This window comes from Rattus norvegicus, chromosome 1, assembly GCF_036323735.1.
Source record: "Rattus norvegicus strain BN/NHsdMcwi chromosome 1, GRCr8, whole genome shotgun sequence".
NCBI classification, from domain to species: domain Eukaryota; kingdom Metazoa; phylum Chordata; class Mammalia; order Rodentia; family Muridae; genus Rattus; species Rattus norvegicus.
Genome location: NC_086019.1, coordinates 42,610,352 through 42,626,035, shown reverse-complemented (window position 1 = coordinate 42,626,035; position 15,684 = coordinate 42,610,352). Strand labels below are relative to the sequence as shown.

The window sequence follows — 15,684 nt, the reverse complement described above, 5'->3', positions numbered from 1 at the left end:
AGCATGTGCCCAACCTCAGTAGGACCCCTAGTACTGAATAAAGCCAGTGTGTGGTGAATGCCTGAAATCCAAGCCCCTGGGAGGTGGAGGCAAGAGGATGAGAAGTTCAAGGCCACCCTTAGCTGTGTAGGCATAAGTGTGGCTAAATGTAACTAATGGCTAGCCTGGGCTACATGAAACTCTGGTTTTTTTGGGGGGTTTGTTTTGTTTTGTTTTAAAGATGAGTAGATTACAGCAAATGAAGGGAGGAGTTAAGACTTAGCTTGGTAGAATGTCTTGATAGAACGTTGATAAAGTGCCTATCGACAGGGATCCCATTTTTTCTGGAATCTTAAAAGCTTCTTCAACTACAGGCTTCTGCATAAGCATAGAGAGATAAACAAAGTATACATAGCTTTGTCTAGGGTGATGAACAAGGCCTCTGGAGAGACTACACGCCCTTACGTGTGTATGAAAAGCTGCAGTGTAGGTGAGGAAGAGCCCGCTCTGGGCTCTATAAGTGCTGCTGACTAAAGGGGACACAGGAATACATGGAAGGTGCTAAAGGAAGGGAAGGTACACAAGTGGTGGCTGTCACGCTCAGGAGCTTGGTTCATATTCCATATGGAGTCACTGATGATAGGGTCCAATGTAGCTTTATTTCAACCCAACCAACCCTCGCACAACACACATTTATGTCAACTCAGGGCTGAATGAGGAAATGCAGCATGGCCATTCCCAAGGTCCCAACTGACTGCAGTGTCCAGCAGCGACTTCCAACCCCAGTGTAAAGAGAAGACAGAATGACAGAGGGAAGACAAGATCTCAATTTCATACCAGTCAGTATTGCGTCAACTCAGGTTTCTGTGAGGTTTCCTACTTTGTGTCTCCATGGCAATATTGAATGATATTAAAAATATCAACTATTTCATACAGAAGAGTTAGCAAATTACAGCTACAGGCCAAATACAACTTGTGCTTGCTCTCTCTCTCTCTCTCTCTCTCTCTCTCTCTCTCTCTCTCTCTCTCTTCTTCCCCCTCTCTCCCTTTCTTCTCTCTCTCCCTTCCTATCTCCCCTCCCCCTTCCTCTCCCCCTCCCCTCCCTCTGTGTTTGTGTGCGTGTGTGTGTGAGTGTGTGTGTGTGTGTGTGTGTGTGTGTGTGTGTGTATGTATACCAGGTAATCTTCCCTAGGTGCCATATACCCACTTTCTTTCCTTTCTCCTGTCCCTTCCTTCTTTCCCTCCATTCCTTTCTCTTTTAAGATAGTCTCTTACTGGCTTGAAAGTCATCAAGCAGGTTAGGCTTATGGGAGGGCGAGCCCCAGGGATCAGCTCATTTCCGCTGCTCCAGCACTGGGATTGCTACTAGCCTGTGCTATCTACTAACTCGCACAAACTCCAGTACTGATGCTGGCAAGGAAATTTACCACCTAAGACATCTCCTTGGCCTATATCCCGTTTATATGTTTGATGGCCAAAGTGTGTTTTTACACTTTTTAAAAATGTTTGTATTTGGGGTTGGGGATTTAGCTCAGCGGTAGAGCGCTTGCCTAGCAAGCACAAGGCCCTGGGTTCGGTCCCCAGCTCCGGGGGAAAAAAAAAAGAAAAAATGTTTGTATTCATGTATTTTCTTTCTTCAGACAGAATTTCAGACTGCATCCCATGCTAGCTTGGAACTCACTCCAAGCCAGTTGTTCTGAACTCATGACGACATTTCTGTATGATCCTCCTCAAATATAGGATTATAGTCACAAACCCCTATACCCACCAGTTTTTACATTTTTCAGGTGGTTGCAACCAAAACATCCCCCCCAACCTAGAAACGCATGACAGAGACTCTTAATGAACCTCAAAGCCCCAAATACTTAAAAAGCTATCTTTGTGTAGAAAGTTTGCAGAGGTAGAATCCAGCCCTTCTGTTCCTCATCTATGCCTGTCTAGCCACAGGTTACACTCATGTGCCCATGTGACCCAACCTCAGTAGTATAGTAATTGCTATAGCTAACTCAATAGCATGACAGCTCATGGGTCTGCTTGTTCCTTCTGAACCTTTAGCTATCAGGAGACTGACACTCACCCAACATTTCCCCTTTGACATTTTGAAAGAATGCCCCTGCCCCCTCCTCCTGTCAAAGGGATGCTTAACTTTTAGCCAAATCATAGTCAGCCTAGCTTCTGCTGATAAACTACTTCTGTGGCCCCTTGTAGCACTGTGGTTGTTAAAGCTACCAAAACAGGGTTTTTAATTAAAGGCTCATGGAAAATCCCAGCTCTTCCTCCACCCCACCACCATCGAGTTATTACAAGTGAATGTAGCTGGAATTTCTTTTAAAAAAATTTACCCTGGCATTAACTCTCTTCAAATTGACTTTCTTCTTGGATTGTTGGGGAGGGAGGAAGAGAAGGGTTATGGAATCGTGGATCTAGCAGGCTTTAGTTTCCTGTCAAACAGTAATTTAATACAGATGTTTTTTGGTATTCTGATGGGATTGTCCAATGAATGTTCAAATCCTTTATAGAAAATTGAATGAAACTTTCAGTTTATACAAATTTTCCATTTTAGAGCCAAGGGTACTGGGGGATTGAACCCAGGCCAGAATGAGAATTCAGTATATGTTCTACCAATGAGCTACATCTTCAATGTCTCCTATATACTTTAGGAGTGTGTGTATGTATGCACTTGTGTGTGTACACACATGCATGCATGTGAATACATGTGCCAGAGGAGGTCAGAAAAGAACGTGAGATCTCCTGAATCTAATGTTACAGCCAACTGTGAGCCACCAGATGCTGGGAATCAAACTACAGTTCTCTGCGAGAGTATTGAGCTCCCTTAACCACCAACTTGTTTCTGTAGTTCCCTATATACCTTAAATTGCTTTCACATGTCTTAAATTACTTATAATATCCAGTGCAGTACAAATGCTACAAAGCCATTGTGGCCCTGGGTGTTTTGGAAATAAAGACAAATCCTTTTAGTGAAGAGCGGGTTTATCGAAGGCTGAAAAAATGCACAGGTACAGAGGCCGCCTCTGGTCACCCAAGGAAGATGTTGTTGGGAAATTTTTTACTTGGTCTGTAGGTCATTGGAAAAAATATTTAGGAACCTATGGACACAGTTTGAAAAGATACTCAGACTCCAAGATGAGAGCTAGCGTTCCATTGAACTCTTATTCACTGGCAAGAAGGTTAGCCAGACACATATGAAGTTGTTCTGCCACGTTAAGGCTCCCAGGGGCCAAGCCCTGCAGCGATGAACCAGGGACCACTGCCAGAAGCTCAGCAGGCATGCCTAGCCTCCTCGCTGAGGCATCCATTGCGAACTATGTCATCAGTCAGATTCTAATCATGTGGGGCTCCCTCTTCTGTCAGTGAGCTCTACTTGGCACAGCTGCCCATGATTCTGAATGGTCCGATGGATTTGGGTCAAATGTTCATTTCACCAAGAGAGATTGATACAGGAGGTCTGGGATAAAACCTCAGATGCCTGCTGCACATTATAGAGAGACTGTCAAAAAGAAAAAGTTATTTTGGTGTTTTTTTCCCTGTCTCTGCCTGAATATGTAAATGCTTTGCATTAGAAATCACTTTTTTCCCTACATCAAAAGATGATATATTTTTCCTTAAAGAGTGAACAACAGCCTGGTGTAGTTACACTCACTTGTAAGCCCAGTTAAAGTGGCAGAATTGTGAGTTCAAGGCCAGTGTGAACTTCATACTGAAAACTTGCTTAAGAAAATTGAAAAGAACACACTGCCTGGACCTGAAGGGACACAGTCAACAGTTCTCTGCACCCAAATCCCATGGGAGGGAGAGCTAAACCTTCAGAGGGACAGACATGCCTGGGAAGCCAGAAAAGACTACACTATGCGCACATTTCTGACTCCAGAAGAAAACACCTAACGCCATCTGGGACCCCGGTGCATGGGAGCTCCCAGAAAAGGCAGTGCAGGCCCTCCTGGTTGCTGCCCTCATGGACAGCTCAAAAGCAGCCCCCCACAAGCAACTTGAGCCACGGGACCACAGGTAAGACCAACTTTTCTGCTCCAAGAGAACTGCCTGGTGGACTCAGGACACAGGCCCACGGGAACAGCTGAAGACCAGTAGACGGGAAAGACTACACGCCCGAAAGCAGAACACTGTTCCCATAACTGGCTGAAAGAAAACAGGAAAACAGGTCTACAGCACTCCATAGGACGGTCTAGTCACTGTCAGAAATAGCATAACAAGGTAACACCAGAGACAACCTGATGGTGAGAGGCAAGTGCAGGAACCCAAGCAACAGAAACCAAGACTACATGGCATCATCAGAGCCCAATTCTCCCACCAAAGCAAACACTGAATGCCCAAACACACCAGAAAAGCAAGATCTAGATTTAAAATCATATTTGATCATGATGCTGGAGGACTTCAAGAAAGACATGAAGAACTCCCTTAGAAAAACGCAGGAAAACATAAATAAAGAAGTAGAAGCCTATAGAGAGGAATCACAAAAATCCCTGAAAGAATTCCAGGAAAACACAGTCAAACAGTTGAAGGAATTAAAAATGGAAATAGAAGCAATAAAGAAAGGACACAGGGAAACAACCCTGGATATAGAAAACCAAAGGAAGAGACAAGGAGCCATAGATAAAAGCATCACAAACAGAATACAAGTGTTGTGGTTTGCCTTGCCAAGATATAATATAGATAACATGGTTAATGAACAGAATTGATGGACTGGGTGATCAGCATATTGTTGGTTTTATAAATTGCAGAATGGTAATAATGCTTAGTTCACCTATGTATAGGGAAAAGGTTTTTTAACTGGACAAAAAGGGGGAAATGTTCTGGTTTGCCTTGAAATTTTCTCTGAATTTGTTAAATAAAGGCAAGAGCGTGAGATTTGGACAGAGGGAAAAGTCAGGAGCAAGAGGGGGACTAGATTCAGAGAAGAGGGTTAGAGAGGACAGTTGGCGACAGTTGAGCCAGTGGAACCTGAGCAGGAGGGGGGGAGGATGGAACAGTTGAGAGTGTGAGGGGAGGAGAAGGGAACGGTTTAGAGATAGGATGGGGAACTGAGAAGAGTTAGAAGAGACAGGAGATGGAGAGAGGGGAGAAGCTAGGAGTCGTTGTAAGAGAAGGAGAAACTAAAGAATAAAAGAGTTGATATATTTGGGAGAGTGAGTAAAGAAAAGAGAGAGAGAGAGGAGAAGCAAGGAGTGGTTGTGGGAGAAGGAGAAGCTGGAGACTTGGTAAATAAAAGGTGCAAGGGATAGATGGTACCGGGCTTTGTATGTTTAAGTGGGCAATTATATCTTACCAATTGGATCTAAGATTATTGTGTGGTGTGTTTTTATATGTAAGAGTCTCAGTGTAAGAAAGTGTGTGGCTGGGCTGTGTTTCCGCCAAGATATCCAGCAGATATCTGGGGCACTGAGGTGTGGAACCCAGGCAGGGTAAAACACCCAGAGAAAAACATTTACCGTTTCATTTTTATTTTTTTATTTTTATTATTTTTTACAACAATATACAAGAGATAGAAGAGAGACTCTCAGGAGCAGAAGATTCTATAGAAGTCATCGACACAACTGTCAAAGATAATGTAAAACAGAAAAAGCTACGGGTCCAAAACATACAGGAAATCCAGGACTCAATGAGAAGATCAAACCTAAGGATAATAGGTATAGAAGAGAGTGAAGACTCCCAAAGGACCAGTAATATCTTCAACAAAATAAATAGAAGAAAACTTCCCTAACCTAAAGAAAGAGATGCCCATAAACATACAAGAAGCCTACAGAACTCCAAATAGATTGGATGAGAAAAGAAACTCCTCCCATCACATAATAGTGAAAACAGCAAATGCACAAAATAAGGAAAGAATATTAAAAGCAGTAAGGGGAAAAAGGTCAAGTAACACATAAAGGCAGACCTCTCAGAATCATACCAGACTTCTCGCCAGAGACTATGAAAGCCAAAAGATCCTGGACAGCTGTCATACAGACACTAAGAGAACACAAATGCCATCCCAGGTTACTGTATCCTGCAAAACTCTCAATTAACATACATGGAGAAACCAAGATATTTCATGACAAAACCAAATTTACACAATAACTTTCTACAAATCCAGCCCTACAAAGAATAATAAATGATGAAGCCCAACATAAAAAGGCAAGCTACACCCTAGAAAAAGCAGCAAACTAATCGTCTTGGCAACAAAACAAAGAGAAGGAAAGCACACAAAAATAATCTCATGTCCAACCACGAATATAAAAAGAAGCAACAATCACTATTCCTTAATATCTCTCAACATCAATGGTCTCAAATCCACAATAAAAAGACATAGATTAACAAACTGGATACGCAATAAGGACCCTGCTTTCTGCTGCCTACAGGAAACACACCTCAGAGACAAAGACAGACACTACCTCAGAGTGAAAGGCTGGAAAACAACTTTCCAAGCAAATGGTCGGAAGAAGCAAGCTGGAGTAGCCATTCTAATATCGAATAAAATCAATTTTCAACTAAAAGTCATCAAAAAAGATAAGGAAGGAAACTTCATATTCATCAAAGGAAAAATCCACCAAGATGAACTCTAAATATCCATTGTCCAAATACAAGCGCACCTACATACATAAAAGAAACCTTACTAAAGCTCAAAGCACACATTGTACCTCACACAATAATAGTAGGAGATTTCAACACCCCACTCTCATCAATGGACAGATCATGGAAACAGAAATTACACAGAGACACAGACAGACTAAGAGAAGTCATGAACCAAATAGACTTAACAGATATTTATAGAACATTCTACCCTAAAGCAAAAGGATATACATTCTTCTCACCACCTCATGGTACTTTCTCCAAAATTGACCATATAACTGGTCATAAAACAGGCCTCAACAGATACAGAAACATAGAAATAATCCCATGTGTCCTATCAGACCACCACTGGCTAAAGCTGGTCTTCAATAACAGTAAGGGAAGAATGCCCACATATACATGGAAGTTGAACAGTGCTCTACTCAAGGATAACCTGGTCAAGGAAGAAATAAAGAATGAAATTAAAGACTTCTTAGAATTTAATGAAAACAAAGGTACAACATACCCAAACTTATGGGACACAATGAAAGCTGTGCTAAGAGGAAAACTCATAGCTCTGAGTGCCTGGACAAAGAAACAGGAGAGAGCATATGTCAGCAGCTTGACAGCACACCTAAAAGCTCTAGAACAAAAAGAAGCAAATACACTCAGGAGAAGTAGAAGGCAGGAAAAAAAATCAAACTCAGAGCTGAAATTAACCAAGTAGAAACAAAAAGGACCATAGAAAGAATCAACAGAACCAAAAGTTGGTTCTTTCAGAAAATCAACAAGATAGATAAACCCTTAGCCAGACTAACTTGAGGACACAGAGAGTGTGTCCAAATTAACAAAATCAGAAATGAAAAGGGAGACATAACAACAGAATCAGAGGAAATTAAAAAAATCATCAGATCCTACTACAAAAGCCTATATTCAACAAAACTTGAAAATTTGCAGGAAATGGACAATTTCCTAGACAGATACCAGGTACCGAAGTTAAATCAGGAACAGATAAACCAGTTAAACAACCCCATAACTCCTAATGAAATAGAAGCAGTCATTAAAGGTCTCCCAAACAAAAAGAGTCCAGGTCCAGACAGGTTTAGTGCCGAATTCTATCAGACCTTCATAGAAGACCTCATACCAATACTATCCAAACTATTCCACAAAATTGAAACAGGTGGAGCGCTACCGAATTCCTTCTATGAAGCCACAATTACTCTTATACCAAAACCACACAAAGACCCAACAAAGAAAGAGAACTTCAGACCAATTTCCCTTATGAATATCGACGCAAAAATACTCAATAAAATTCTGGCAAACTGAATCCAAGAGCACATCAAAACAATCATCCACCATGATCAAGTAGGCTTCATCCCAGGCATGCAGGAATGGTCTAATATACAGAAAACCATCAACGTGATCCATTATATAAACAAAATGAAAAAACAAAACCACATGATCATTTCATTAGATGCTGAGAAAGCATTTGACAAAATTCAACACCCCTTCATGATAAAAGTCCTGGAAAGAATAGGAATTCAAGGCCCATACCTAAACATAGTAAAAGCTATATACAGCAAACCAGTCACTAACAATAAACTAAATGGGAGAAACTTGAAACAATCCCACTAAAATCAGGGACTAGACAAGGCTGCCCACTTTCTCCCTACTTATTCAATGTAGTTCTTGAAGTTCTAGCCAGAGCAATCAGACAATAAAAGGAGATCAAGGGGATACAGATTGGAAAAGAAGAAGTCAAAATATCACTATTTGCAGAGGATATGATAGTATATTTAAGTGATCCCAAAAGTTCCACCAGAGAACTACTAAAGCTGATAAACAACTTCAGCAAAGTGGCTGGGTATAAAATTAACTCAAATAAATCAGTAGCCTTCCTCTACACAAAAGAGAAACAAGCTGAGAAAGAAATTAGGGAAACGACACCCTTCATAATAGCCCCAAATAATATAAAATACCTCGGTGTGACATTAACCAAGCAAGTGAAAGATCTATATGATAAGAACTTCAAGCCTCTGAAGAAAGAAATTGAAGAAGATCTCAGAAGATTTTCCATCTCAGAAGATCTCCCATGCTCATGGATTGGCAGGCTTAATATAGTAAAAATGGCCATTTCACCAAAAACAATCTACAGATTTAATGCAATCCCCATCAAAATACCAATCCAATTCTTCAGAGAGTTATACAGATTTATTTGCAATTCATCTGGAATAACAAAAAACCCAGGATAGCTAAAACTATCCTCAATAATAAAAGGACTTCCAGGGGAATCACCATCCCTGAACTCAAGCAGTATTACAGAGCAATAGTGATAAAAACTGCATGGTATTGGTACAGAGACAGACAGATAGACCAGTGGAATAGAATTGAAGATCCAGAAATGAACCCACACACCTATGGTCCCTTGATTTTTGACAAAGGAGCCAAAACCATCCAATGGAAAAAAGACAGCATTTTCAGCAAATGGTGCTGGTTCAACTAAAGGTCAACATGTAAAAGAATGCAGATTGATCCATGCTTATCACCCTGTACAAAGCTTAAGTCCAAGTGGATCAAGGACCTCCACATCAAACCAGATACACTCAAACTAATAGAAGAAAAAGTGGGGAAGCATCTCGAACACATGGGCACTGGAGAAAATTTCCTGAACAAAACACCCATGGCTTATGCTCTAAGATCAAGAATCGACAAATGGGATCTCATAAAACTGCCAAGCTTCTGTAAGGCAAAGGACACTGTTGTTAGGACAAAACGGCAACCAACAGATTGGGAAAAGATATGTACCAATCCTACAACAGATAGAGGGCTTATATCCAAAATATACAAAGAACTCAAGAAGTTAGACTGCAGGGAGTCAAATAACCCTATTAAAAAGTGGGGTTCAGAGCTAAACAAAGAATTCACAGCTGAGGAATGCCGAATGGCTGAGAAACACCTAAAGAAATGTTCAACATCTTTAGTCATAAGGGAAATGCAAATCAAAACAACCCTGAAATTTCACTTCACACTAGTGAGAATTGCTAAGATCAAAAACTCAGGTGACAGTAAATGCTGGCAAGGATGTGGAAAAAGAGGAACACTACTCCATTGTTGGTGGGATTGCAGACTGGTACAACCATTCTGGAAATCAGTCTGGAAGTTCCTCAGATTATTGGACATTGAACTACCTGAGGACCCAGCTATACCCCTCTTGGGCATATACCCAAAAGATGCCCCAACATATAACAAAGATACATGCTCCACTATGTTCATAGCAGCCTTATTTATAATAGCCAGAAGCTGGAAAGAACCCAGATACCCTTCAACAGAGGAATGGCTAAGAAAATGTCGTACATCCACACAATGGAATATTACTCAGCTATCAAAAACAATGACTTTATGAAATTCATAGGCAAATGGATGGAACTGGAAAGTATCATCCTGAGTGAGGTAACCCAATCACAGAAAAACACAGATGGTATGCACTCATTGATAAGAGGCTATTAGCCCAAATGCTTGAATTACCACAGAACACATGAAACTCAAGGATGACCAAAATGCGAATGCTTCACTCCTACTTTAAAAGGGGAACAAGAATACCCTTTGCAGGGAATAGGGAGGCAAAGTTTAGAACAGAGGCAGAAGGAATATCCATTCAGAGCCTGCCCCACATGTGGCCCATACATATATAGCCACCCAATTAGATAAGATGGATGAAGCAAAGAAGTGCAGGCCGACAGGAACCGGATGTATATCTCTCTTGAGAGACACAGCCAGAATACATCAAATACAGAGGCGTATGCCAGCAGCAAACCACTGAACTGAGAATAGGACCCCCGTTGAAGGAATCAGAGAAAGGACTGGAAGAGTTTGAAGGGGCTCGAGACCTCATATGAACAACAATGCCAACCAACCAGAGCTTCCAGGGACTAAGCCACTACCCAAAGACTATACATGGACTGACACTGGGCTCCAACCTCATAGGTAGCAATGAATAGCCTAGTAAGAGCACCAGTGGAAGGGGAAGCCCTTGGTCCTGCTAAGACTGAACCCCCAGTGAACGTGATGGTTGTGGGGAGGGAGGTAATGGGGAGAGGATGGAGAGGGGAACACCCATATAGAAGGGGAGGGGAAGGGATAGGGGGATGTTGGCCTGGAAACCAGGAAGGGGAATAACAATCGAAATGTAAATTAGAAATACTCAAGTTAATAAAGATAAAAAAATTGAGGAGATTGGGCTAGAGAGATGTCTCAGTGGTTTAGAGCACCGACTACTCTTCTAGAGGTCCTGTGTTCAAATCCCAGCAACCACATTGTGGCTCACAACCATCTGTAAAGGGATCTGTCGCTCTCTTCTGGTATGTCGGAAGACAGCTACAGTGTACTTATATACATTAAATAAATAAATCTTTTAAAAAATGTGAGAAAACTCCCAAAGAAAACAACAAACAGTTTATAAATAGGAAAATGTGTCCCATGAAACTCTCTTTGAGGAATGTCAGTCACAGCTGAATTCAACCAGAGCTTTGCCAATGAACAGGGTTGAGCAAAATCCCCACCTCCAGGGACCAGCTGATCAGCCACTAGCATCTCCAAAGCTCGCCATATGTGTGAAATATTTAATACGGATTACTTCATTTAATCCTCAGTCCAGCTCTGGAGCTAAGGGGTATTCTTTCAGAAATATATGGAGAAAGGAGGCAAAAACGAAGAAGGAAAGAGTTTTAAAAAGCCAAATAATGTTTGTCTGGTTGCTTGTTTGTATATAATTGTTACTTTCCTTCATCATAAAATGATCCATGTCAGCTCAGAACCATAGTAGGCTCCTGGTCTGCAAGCTCATGGGGCACAGACAGTAGCTTCATATACAATCAAGGGCTAATCCTAGAATGCTTGTCCCTAATCATTCTAAATCTCTAAGACTCAGAGGCTGGCCCACATCATCCAAGAGCCGTCCTGTTTGAATAGCCTGGAGATCTAATCATCTCTGCAGCAGGATTACAAGGTGACAATTGTTTCAAAGACCCAACTACCAGCAGTTAAAAAAAAAGAAAAAGTCAACAAAGGGGATTGCAGTACCCAGAATAGAGTATAGATCAGAAACATTTTGGTTTACTATAAAAACTCAAAAAGGTGCGGTTACTCCATCATTTTTCCATTTTCTTTTCCCATACAAACTGGTAAAGCTGAATTAAATCACCAAAAGAAATCATAACAGTGAATGAGCAGAGTAGTATACTACTGGCTGTCTTTGGTTTTGAAAAATTAGGCTGGCAATTTCTATGGGTTACAATGTGATCATTTAAACCATTTGAATGATAGCTGTAATCTCCCATGGAAAGTTTAAAATATATATACATAAACATATGAAATGTATTATGTAATATATGCATATGTAATTATATATGTTATATATTATTTTATATATTATACATTGTATAATATATCAATATATTTACACACATATTTTATATTTATATTTTATATATTACATTATTTATATTATATAATATAATATATTGATACATATTAATAATTGTCTAACCTAAAGGCATTGAGAAACGTGGACTCAAGGGAAGGACAGGCGCAGAAAAATTCTATCAAAGACAGATTGGGGACACAAATTTGACTACCAAACAGGTGTTCCAGTTCTCACTTTGTTTTATCCTTTTGCAAAAGGCTTTGGGAGAATCTGTCACGAAAGGCAAATGGTAAGAAGGTCACACAAGGACCCCAAGTGGGGATCCACTTGGGGAGGAAGCCAGGAAGGTCGGTGAACTCTGGAAAATAAAGTTTCTTCCTGGTGGTTTTAGTGGCTTGGACATGGTATGATTCCAAGAGGACAAAAAGCTAAGTCAGGAATCAGGAAGCCAGACTCAAAAACGTTAAAGGGTCAAACACTAACCCATCAGTTTTGTATAGAAGTGTTAACTACGGTAGAATAAATAAATACCCTGGACAGGAAGGAGTAAAACCAGTTAAAACTATGTGGTTCATATACACTGCTTTATCAGGGAAGAATCGAAGCTACCGGGATTGCTTTTGCTCACGTCCCACAGTGCAAGGTTAAAGTTGAGAGGTTTTAGATCCCTGACATGACAGGCTTAGATAAGTTTTTACAACAGTTTGGAAAAAAAAAAATCCATCTATTCTTTGAAAGTATGCAAACTCCAGAAACTGACCACAGGTTTTAACGCAATCTAAGCCTGGAATTCAATTAAACGTTAAATCGGACCCAGACTTAACATCCTGGCATCCTACGGGTTTTGTATCCAGTGTGTATTCAGTTTGTATCCAGAGTGCCCCAAATCCCCAAAACAACCCTCCCTGGGTGACTGGGCTTCCTGAGAAGATAAAATCGCTGTCCCCGGCGGGGCTTCAAAAATAAGTGCAGTAGCTCTGGCCACCTGAGGGTGGTACAAAGAGAGCGCAAAGAGCCGCCAGAGCTTAATGAAATTCCTGGCTTGCACACAGGGTCAGCTTTACACATACCAACTTCATACAGCACATCCAAGGCAATCAGCTACATCATTGTTTCTCACCAAAGCTGTGAAACTGAGCAAACCAACCACCTCTCATCCATTGGGCGTCCTGACTTTTCTGACTGTAGAGCTCTGAAACTCCATGGGGACACAAAGAGGGGACTTGCTCTAGCAGTCACCCTGGGGCCTGCTACTACCCCTACCAACCCTTTCCTCTGGCTAAGAGTCCACACAATCGTACCCAGCTAGATATTAACCTGTGTTCGGTTGTCGGATGGGGCACAGGTTCTAGACTTCTCAGCTCACTCCTATAAAGCCCTGACTTGCTGATTTGGGAGCGCCCACGCGAGTTTCTGCCCTCCCCCCCCGCGCGCAGGGCTGCTCCTAACTGGACCACACAGCACTCCCCGCCCTCGCGCCCGTACCGCTTTTGGGGTGTTGATCCAGAGTGTCCAATTTGGGGACAGTTCCGCTGGATTTGGGGGCGCGGGTGGTACCCAGAGCGCTTGAGCAAACTTCGCGGAGCTGCAAACTGCAACCCGGGTGGCTGCAGCAAGAGGCTGGAGCGCCCGGCTAGCAGGTCCAGGCTAAGTCGGGCTAAGAGCGGACTTGGGAACTCCCGGGACGGAGAGCAACACCGCCAGGGACCCCATCAGTCTCCTCCCTGGAGCAGCGCTCAGAGACACCCTCCACCCCAGGGCCCCGCACTGCGATCCCGCTGGTCCCACCTGCAGATTCGGAGCGCGTGTGGCCGAGGTTCCCGGTTTCCCTTGTCTGGTCCGTGAAATAGTCCGGGCCGCGTTTACCGGAGAGGGGCGGCTCCGGAGCCCTGGCTCCGCGGTGCGCTGCGCTCCAGCGCCGGCTCCGGCGGCCCCGAGCCCTGCAGCACGCCCGGCTCCACTTCCTCTTTCCCACTCCGCTCCCGGCGCGTCCCGCCCCGCCCCGCTCCTCTGGCCGCTGCTGCTGCCGCGGGTCGCCGTCCCGGACCGCCTCCACGGGGCCCTGCGGGAGGACCAGGCAGAAGAGGAGGAGGCTCAGAAAGAGATTAAGCTTGCTCTCTGGAACTTTGCCAAAGACAGCAATCAAATTACAGCCTCTGGGGGAGGAGAGGGGTTCTTTTCTTTTCTTTTCTTTCTTTTTCTTTTTCTTTTCCTTTTCCTTTTCTTTTTCTTTTTTCTCTTTCTCTCTCTGTTTCTTTCCTTTTTCCCCCTTTTCTTTTCTCTCTTCTCTCCTTTAAAAAAAAAAATCCCTGCTACTGTTTTTACAGATGCATCACTCTTTTTTCTTCCCTTCTACGGGCTGTTCAGGTACAGCTAAGCCTTGGACCTGGCCATTTCCTAGATCGTTGTGAAATCCGATCCAAAAACGGTTGCTTTGCATCCAAACTTGAATTTCACATTTTAGCTTGTGGGGTGGCAACACTAAAAACGGGGAGAAGGGCGCTTACTGAGTTCAGGCATCCGTACCTCCACCACCGCAGAGAACATACAGGATGACCTTTGATTAGAGAAAGCAAAAGTGGAAAAAGAGGCTGAGATCTTTACAACAGCCAGATGTTTAAAGGCAAGGATATGGTAGGACAATAAAAGCAGGATCTCTACCACAGGTGCCTTCGCGGTGACGTTCTTTGTCATACTACTTGCCACCTTTCAAACAGGTGTATCAGAGGTGCCTGTGCTTCACCAGGTCTAGTAAGGCACAACCATGCACTCTTTGCTTGCTTCTTTTATGAACTCTTATGGTACTGGGTGAGACTTTTTTCCATAAATAGACAATTCATCTTTCAAATTGTCCACGTTCTTAAAGCCCTACTTGGTGTCATTCTTTTGTCCAATGTATAGTTACTACTGTTGTCATGAAACACTATGACTAAAAGCAAAGAGGGGAGGAAAAGCACAGAGGGAATGTGGTTTTTTTGGCCACATCATTGTTCATCAGGGCCGGAACTCAGGTAGGGCAGGAACCTGGAGGCAGTTGCTAATGCGGAAGCCATGGAGGGGTGCTGCTTATAGCTTGCTTAGCCTGTTTTCTTACAGCACCAGGGACCACCAGCCCAAGGGTGGACCCACCCACAATGGGCTAGACCCTCCTCCGTATCACTAATTAAGAAAATGCCCTACGGGCTTGCCTACGGCTGGATTCTATGGAGGCATTTTCTCAGTTGAAGTTTCCTCCTCTCTAATGATTCTAGCTTGTATTAATTTGATGTAAAACAAGCCAGCACAAATATACTGTATACACTATTAATCACTGTTAGCTGTCTCATGCATCAGATCAGCTGCTATAGTATCACAGTGCTAGTGTTTCAGTGACCCCTACTTTACTTACTGATGGTCCTGAAGTCCAAGAGTAAGGATACTTAGGCCTTGTATTATGGTATATCGTTAGAACTGTTCTATCTTATTAATGACCCTCACTACTCTCTTAATATACTTTATAAATTATTATTTCTCATCAGTAGGTAAGTATGAATGGCAAATATTACATTGTATATGGTTGACTTCAGGTACTGACTTGGAGTTTTAGAACATATCCATTCAGGATTCAGGAAGACTATACCACATCAATCCTGTGAGTTGGCATTAATTCTTCTATTAAGACCCAGGATTCAGAGAAGCCATTTGGTGAGTACTGGGGGGTACTTAGAGAGGAAGGGAAC

General features: G+C 42.5%; 1 protein-coding gene across 6 annotated transcripts in view; it reads right to left on the bottom strand.

The window, feature by feature from the left end:
• The window catches only part of Plekhg1 (pleckstrin homology and RhoGEF domain containing G1), a 229,705-nt gene extending 215,692 nt beyond the window's left edge, over nucleotides 1-14,013 (bottom strand). For 2 of the 6 annotated variants that reach the window (XR_010057385.1, XM_063273325.1), the window contains exon 1: nucleotides 13,754-14,013. The gene's annotated coding sequence lies outside the window, so the exon portion shown is untranslated. Of the gene's footprint in view, nucleotides 1-13,450; nucleotides 13,726-13,753 lie in introns of those variants that run through there. The other 4 variants (XM_063273307.1, XM_063273299.1, XM_063273321.1 and 1 more) reach the window with 2 other exon arrangements.
• Nucleotides 14,014-15,684: the final 1,671 nt, after the last annotated feature.